The 8,302-nt window shown below is 36.2% G+C and overlaps 1 pseudogene; it reads right to left on the bottom strand.

Moving 5' to 3' along the window:
* Positions 1 to 7,187: 7,187 nt before the first annotated feature.
* LOC148761718 (uncharacterized) lies at positions 7,188 to 8,070 on the bottom strand (annotated as a pseudogene).
* Positions 8,071 to 8,302: the final 232 nt, after the last annotated feature.

Below are 8,302 nucleotides of genomic sequence, written 5' to 3'. Positions count from 1 at the left end.
GTCTTTGTGATGTAATGCAACTGCCACCACTTACAGTGGGTTTTAATATTGAGTATGGATAAGCATATGAGAGCCGAAAACCCCCAAATTAAAATATCAGGTTAGTCTGCATGAGATGCCAAGTCTGCATGCACTCAGCGTGTCAGCACAAGACTTGCAGGTAGAATGCTCTTAGTCGACTAACCAATATTGGCGAAATTTAATTACTCATGAAATAGAAAGGAATTTCATTGTAAGAACATAAAAGGTTAAATCAAATGAAATAGAAAGGAATTAAATCAAATCATTAATTATTTGATACAAATGGTAATAAAATGTGACAAATGGGGTAACAGTATAGGGACTTTGTCTCTTAATATTGGTAGCCATTCCATGCTTGTTGTTCCTTCATAAGATTTGTGTAGCCACTTGTACTTAATGTTGTCGTTGTAGTTGAACTAGTTTTGCTTTACGAATTTGTCTGCTCGGTCATTCTATAAGCCACTTTTAGTTACAAAATTTGTTGCGAAACATTTAGGTAGATAAGCTTGTCAAGGCTTCTGTCTGATAGAGATTGTAATCAGAAACATTCTTACAAACAATGTAAGAATGTACTTTAACACGATCTTGATCAGACAGAGGCCTTGACAGGCTTATCTGCCTGAAATGTTTGGCAACAAAGTCCGTAACTAAAAGTGGCTCATAAAATGACCGAGCAGACAAATCTGTAAAGCAAAACGAAATCAACTACAATTTTCAAACACATTTAGTTAGGCGGACAAGCTGTCTTCATCCATAACACACCTTACATTTTCAGACATTGTCCTTCGTATTGGACAGTTGTTGCATGTGTGACCGGTTTGTTTGCAACTTGAACATGCTTTGGGTCGGCGCACTAGTGGAGGGGCCGATTGACTTGGAGATGGTCCCAGATTTATGGATGGAATTACAAATGGGGATGGGCAGTTTTGTCTGTTATGCCCATACCTCTTACATTGCGAACATCTCCGTGCTCGACTGCCTTCACTAGCTGATGGAATCCTTCTCCTCCTAAGTCTTCCCGTTTGGCCTCCCCAAGGTGAGGGTAAGATGATAATTTGTTTCACATGAAGAGGGATGTCCCACTCACTAGGATGCCCTACCAGCCTAATGGATCCTGAATAACCCTCCACCAAAACGGTTGTCTTGTAGTTGTCAGCGCAGAATTCAATGGCTTCATGATTGCATTTACTGAAAAACACAATAAACTCAATCTTCAAGCACAATGTAAATGCTATGTCAATTACAGTTCAAATAAGAAATAAAGATATTCTGACCTTATTGCTGTAATGGCATGGCTGCATGGTAGTAAATCTGTTTGGAACTCACAACATGAACACTTTTTCTTGGACAGGTTTACAAGTCCGTCCATCTTCCTTCTTTAACTTTGAACTCCACTCGATTGATAGGCTTAACTAGAAAGCGATGTGCATCATTGAACCTTTTGCTTAACTGCCTAGCAACCCAAGGGCTGAGAGGCGTGGTCACCTTGACAGCCTCCTCGTACCGATCATGGAACCAACACTGGAACATGTTTCTGATGAACTCGATCAAAACAATGATTGGCATTTGTCTTGCATGCTTCAAGCATGAGTTAACACATTCTGCAATGTTAGATGTCATCATTTGGTATCGCCTTGTCGGTGAACATGCACGTGCCCATTTCTCAAGCCCTATTCTCATAAGGTCAGCATGGGCTCCCGGGTGAATCTGCTGTAACTGGTTCATATGTCTGTTGAAATTGACCACTTTATACCAATCTCGAGCAAAGGTGAAAAACATGCAAACATCATTGCGCTTGAACTTGTTTTTAAAGTTTTTTTTCAAGTGGTAACTGCATAAACCATGGTGCGCTTCTGCGTATGCATTTTGGATTGCTTTCTTAATGCCGAGATGCTTATCAGAAATGAGCATAGTGTTTTCAGGATAACTAACCCTCATCACGTAGCTTGTTAAGAAACCACGTCCACGAGTCTTTGTCCTCAACATGGCCGATGCCAAACGCAACTGGATATACGCATTCGTTCACATCTTTGCCTACAGCGACAAACAGAACACCCTTGAACCTGCCTTTCAGATGTGTCACATCAATTGCAGTCGTAGGACGCATTACATCCCTAAACCCCCGAATACAAGCCCCGCATGACCAAAAACAATATTTGAATCTTTCTTCCTTATCAGTAGCCACTGCAGTCATTGTGCCAGAATTTTCTTGTTCCAACATATAAAAATAAGATGGTAGTAGTTAAAATGACTCCTCTAGTGGACCGAAAACAAGTCTCTATGCATATTCCTTCACTTGCCAAGCCTTACCATACAAGCATTCCAATCCCCACTGAACCCTCATCTCACAAATTATGTCCTTAGGTCTCAATGCTACTCCATTAGCCTGAAGCTTGTGTGACATAAGTTCACCAATCATCTTCGCACTCGTAGTTGGAAACCGCCCTTACAAACCGTCAACGATATAGGTGTGTACTTTGTGGAATGTCCAAACTTGCCAATATTCTCTTTTATCAGGTAACTTTGTTGTATGAACACTGAACTTGCATGCCTTGTCCTTGTAACCAACCTCATAACGAGCTTTACTTGACCTTTTTACTCTTATCACAAACTTCTCTTTTATAACCAACATGTTCAAAGCTCGTTTCAACTCGACCTTCGACGAAAGCATTCTTCCTTTGTATAAGCGATCTTCAGCACATGTCGACTCCTTAGTGGTAATTGTTTGGAAGGAGAACCTTTCTACACCTGTAATTACCCACGTACGATATATCCCTACATTTCCCCTTTCCTGATCACTATCATTGAGCAATGTACCAAGGGAACGAATCCTGTTCTCACTAGTGATGGGGTTATTGTATATAGGGTCATCACACTGAACATCTCCTACATCAACACCTCCAACAGGTTCCGTTTCGCCTTAAACATTATTGCAAATTGGAATGTCACTGTCATAAAGGCAATCATCGTCTGAACTGTCATCTTGCCATTGTTCAAGCCCATTATCTGAAGTGTCATCAAATCTATCTTCACCCACAACGAACAAATCCTCATTTCCCTCATCAAATGCAGTATGATCCTCTAGCGTCATAGTGTCACCTTACAACCTCACATTGTTGGCCTCAACTGTCGTATTCTCATGTGACAATGGCATTACACACTCTACAGTTTCACCCGATCGTTGCATTTGTTCGAGAGAAGCAAAAAATTGGTTTGATGCACATCCTGATCGGAATTGTGCAGCCAACTGTTTTGTGAATGTCATCTGTCTACCGGGCTACATAAACTCTTGTGTATACCTCAATTGCCATTGTTGTGGGTTACGGACCGAATGCTGTGGTATATGTGAAGCATTGTAAATCTCATTTTTATTAAGCTGATTAAAATGTTGTCCAATTTCTTCATGTGACATAACATTTGTTTGGCGTCCCTTAATGTGACATACACAGCCAGAACATTCCTCTGTTCTAGCAAAATTAATGCAACATCCTCATCGTCCTTGATAATTGGCCGTGATAGCTTTCCGGGTGTACTGATCAATGCATGTAACTCAATCTCGTCAATTTCTGAGTTTACCCCAACAACATCTTCAACTAGCTTCATCAAGCCCGCAAACGACAAATCACTCCTAACCCCTTGCATTCGTGACTCACCACCCTTGTAAATGCCATCCACCCACTGACCACCGTGTCTTATCACAAGTCCCACAATTAGAACCCCACTGAAATTTTGAAAAAAAAAATATTGTCAATCATTTTACACAATACATGCCGTGATCAAAAATTTGTCAGTCGTGTTGTTACACATCATGCATATAACGTAAAATGTTGTAACACGCCATGCATATCAAGTCAAATGTCGTGACACGCCATGCATCAATATCGTGACACGCCATGCATCACTGTCGTGACATGCCATGCATCACTGTCGTGACACGCCATGCATCACTATTGTGACACGTCAATCACTGTAATTACTGACTCGTTACACCAACAGCCGTGACATGCTAAAAAACTCAAAAAACCAATTTACCCACAACACGCTAGGAACAGCTGTGACACGCCTAAAACCCAAAATACCATTTAACCCACAACACGCCAGGAATAGCCATGACACGCCAAAAAGCCATAAATTCAGTTAACCCACGACATGCTAGGAATAGCCATGACACGCTAACAACCCAAAAAGCTAGTTAACCCACAACACGCCAAGAACAGCCGTGACACTTTAAAATAACGCTAACACATGTTATAGATGCATGGCGTGTAACAACTTTGGGCAATGTTTCTAATCCATATTCTAATTTACACTAAATGTTTCAGAAATTTAAGTGTGTTGCAGAAATAAACTCAATAACAGGTACCTTGATGTCATCTCTACTATAGGGTCTGTTAATCTACAACAATGTGGCTAGATGTCGAGAGATAAACCACAGCCCGATGACGATGGTGCTTAACACAGAGTTGTTAGAGCTCATACAGTTCAGAGATCTAAGAGAGCTGACAATGATGGTGCTCAACAGAGACTTGCCAGAGTTGAGACAGTTCAGATAGTTGAGAGAGAAAGATGACGGAGCCCAAACAGCTGCACGCATTTATTTTTATTTTTTTCTATTTTCTCTCTGGCGGGAGGCAGATAACTCAATCAGCTGAGCATTTATTTGAAACGATGTTTTTAAGGGCATTATGGTCTACTCATGCTTATTTTTTTCTAGAAACATATAACTTTATATGGGTGGTTATTTCTGAAATCACCTTATCACGAGGTCCTTTTCTCACAATTTTCTCTTTTTTATACTAATATTTCTTTCTTGTTGAAAAAAATGGAAAGAAACGAGTTAACTAAATTCTAACATTAATTAAGTAAAGAATTATATTTGATGCATTAATTTCTATACATAGTTAGCTCATCAAAATATACACTTTATTATATTAACATAAAATTAAAAATTTTTAAAAACTTACTAATAAATATATAAAACGTTGACTACTTAATGAATAAAAAATCAAAATCATGTTATATTATTTCCAATCTTCTCATTTCTCAAAATGGTTAACTCTCTCTCTCTCTCTCCCTCTTTTTCTTCCTTGTCATCTTTATTCGCTTTTACCTCTTATTTGTCCCCTCTCTTGTTCTTGTTCTTGCTGAGTTGATCTTACCCTTCCATAATCATTTGATTCTGCAGTTTCCTAACTAGCTTGGAGTTTTTTTTTTAATTTGTTTACGCTAGAGTCTTGATTTATTCATAAAAAAGACTAAACATTAGTGAGCACTATATGTATTACTCATAAAACCAATGCCTAGTCCATACAACATCCAACTAACATCACCAGTTCTGTCCACATGCCTAAAAACTGTTAATAACACTCTACTAGAACCATAAGTCTATATTTAGTGAACATTAAAACACTCAGAACACATCTCAATCACCCACAAACAACACCCATAAGATCAATCATCAAACATAAAAGAGACCCAAGAGAAGAATCCCAGTACAAAGACACCAACATCACAAGAAAACCATAAAAAACCGTCATAGCCATTCAATAAACAGATTCTACCACTGAATGCCCTACTTTGCTAGTGCATTACCACAAAAATGGGCCTTCTACAAGTCTGCCAAACCATAACCTTAGTTCAAACCATAAAATGGAAAATAACTATTGTTTACAACAATAAAATAAAAGAAAAAAAATATACTTATGCTCATCCTATTAACCTTAGGTGATTCTTCTATGTCACTCATGAAGAATCTCATGGGGCTTTTTAGCACATTAGGAAGAAAAAAAAAAAAATAATTCTATTGTTACTTTTAATATGAAAATTTTTATTTATCTGTACACTTTAGAATTGTATTGATTTTATTTTTATTTGGATCATTATTAGTATTAAGTTATTGGGGTTTGCAGGGACAAACCTAGTCAATTTTTGTTGGAAGGCCAAAGATGAAAAAGAATAAAAGCTAAAATTTTTTAAAACTAATACGTTGAACTTAACCAACGATCAAAAGATTCATAATAAATAATAATTTTATATAACATGTAAATAAAACAATTAAGAAAAAAAATACTTATAATAGTCTTTTAAAAAAGTTATGCTCAACAGTGTTTCCTAAATTCAAATTCATCAATTGTTGACTTTGTACTAAAAAGACTAGTAATATCTTCTCAATATAACAACTAAATTATCAGCAAGAAACTCATTATCCATTTTTTTCCAGAGTCTTCTTTTTACAATTTTCATTACTGAAAAGGCTCTCTCTATAGTTGCTATAGAAACCGAAAAAGTCAAAATAAAGGGAATTAATCTATCAATCAAGTGGTAATTTTTTAACTTTTCTGTTTCTGCTAATCCCTGACACGATTCAGAAAGTGTCTTAATATCTTCAAAACTTTGATGATGAGGAATATCAAGCTCGTAATACCTCAATTGTAACCTCAAAACAAGTCTTTCTTGTTCTGTGAAATCCTGAGAATAAAATGCTCTACTAAGTAGCAGATATTATCAATTTTGAATGATTTGTAATTGTCATTCGGATCCAAAGCAGTGCTTAAAGTTAAAAGTTCCACAGCTTACTCATTGAATCTCAAATTCAATTCTTGTAACTAGGAATCTATTGTCACTAAGAATACATTAACTCGATAATGATGCTCCACAATTACATTTGGTTGATGAAATCGACCTCTACCAAAGATATACTATGCACCCATGTCAAGAATTTCTATCTCATGTTTTTGATAAAAAATTTTCACATTCTCAAGCAAATTAAACCACCCATCATCTCTTAACTTCTGAAAAAGTGATTTTGTAGTTAAAATAAGATTAATTGCATTTAAAATATCTTGAAAGCGTCATTGTAATGCTTAAAAAAGAACATTAGTGAGTCCTATGATCTCATACATCAAATGCAATATGAAAATAAATTTAAATGACGCTAATATTTTATTAGTAGCAAAAGCATCACCTTTTTGTGAATAACTAGCCCCTTTGTCAATAATACTTTCAACAACAATGCAAGTTGCATCAAACATTCTCATCAAGCTACAAATAGAATGAAAGTAAGAGCTCCATCAAGTATCTCTAGCTCTTTGTAGAGTTTTCACTTAATTTGCTCCTTTACCTGTTTCAAGTTCATCACTAGCAATCATGTTTGTAATGTCAATTGCTTAAGCAGCTTGTAATTGGTCAAGCCTTTTGAAAGAAACACTAACAATATTTACAATAGAAGTCAACTGTGTAAAAAATTCATGAATATGAACTACTTCTCTAGATGTTGCAACTAATGCTAATTGTAATCGATGAACATAACAATACACATAATATATATATGGACAATCGTTAAGTACCATAGCTTATAAACCATTCCATTCACCACGTATGTTACTAGCACCATCATATCCTTCACCTCGAATACTTTCAAGTTAAAGGTTATAACTAGAAAGAATAGACACTAACTCTTTTTTCAAAGTTATTGCACTAGTATCACTAACATGTACAAGATCAATGAAACGTTCTTGAACAAAACCATCACCAATAACAAATCTCAAAATAATAGCCATTTGCTCTTTTTCAGACTTATCTTGAGCTTCATCAATAATAATACGAAACTTAGCATTTCCCATTTCCTCTCTAATTGAATTTCTCACCATATTAGTCAAAATATGCAAAATCTCCTTTTGAACATCATTGGATGTGTACTTAGCAACCTGTGGAGCATTTCCAAGACAAGCTTATGAACTTTATCATTGTAAGGTCCTAACAATTTTAGCATTTCTATGAATTTCCTTTATTTTTTGATGATGGACTTTCAACATGACCTCTAAATGCACAAGCTTGAAATGTTAACCATCTAACATAATCTATACAAGCTTTAAGCTTAAGCTGACTATTCAAGATCTCTTCTGATGCTTGTCTTTTGATAAACCTATCAATATGTTGGGATTTTTTCAATAAACCCTCACAAGATTTTATAACAACATTATGTGGGGAATTTGGATTTTTCCCAATAGGATTCAAAAGTGGATAATTTTCTCCACTATTTACTTTCATCCAACTTTTGAAACCTTTTTTAATAAATGCATTTGAACTTGGATGATTTGAGGTGTTCTTACCAAAAAGGCAGCATGGCAAACAAAATACAGCATCTTTGTCACAAGAATACTCAAACCAAAAAGGATATAATTCAAACCAAGAAGTTTGAAAATGACGAGGATGATCATCGTCTGATAAAGGATATGTCTTAAGAATGGGTTGACATAGCCCATGTTTGAGATAAGCACGA

Source organism: Theobroma cacao, chromosome 7 (genome assembly GCF_053813885.1).
Source record: "Theobroma cacao isolate CCN51 chromosome 7, ASM5381388v1, whole genome shotgun sequence".
NCBI lineage: Eukaryota > Viridiplantae > Streptophyta > Magnoliopsida > Malvales > Malvaceae > Theobroma > Theobroma cacao.
Note: the sequence above shows the minus strand (reverse complement) of the source record. Positions and strands in the feature narration are given on the sequence as shown.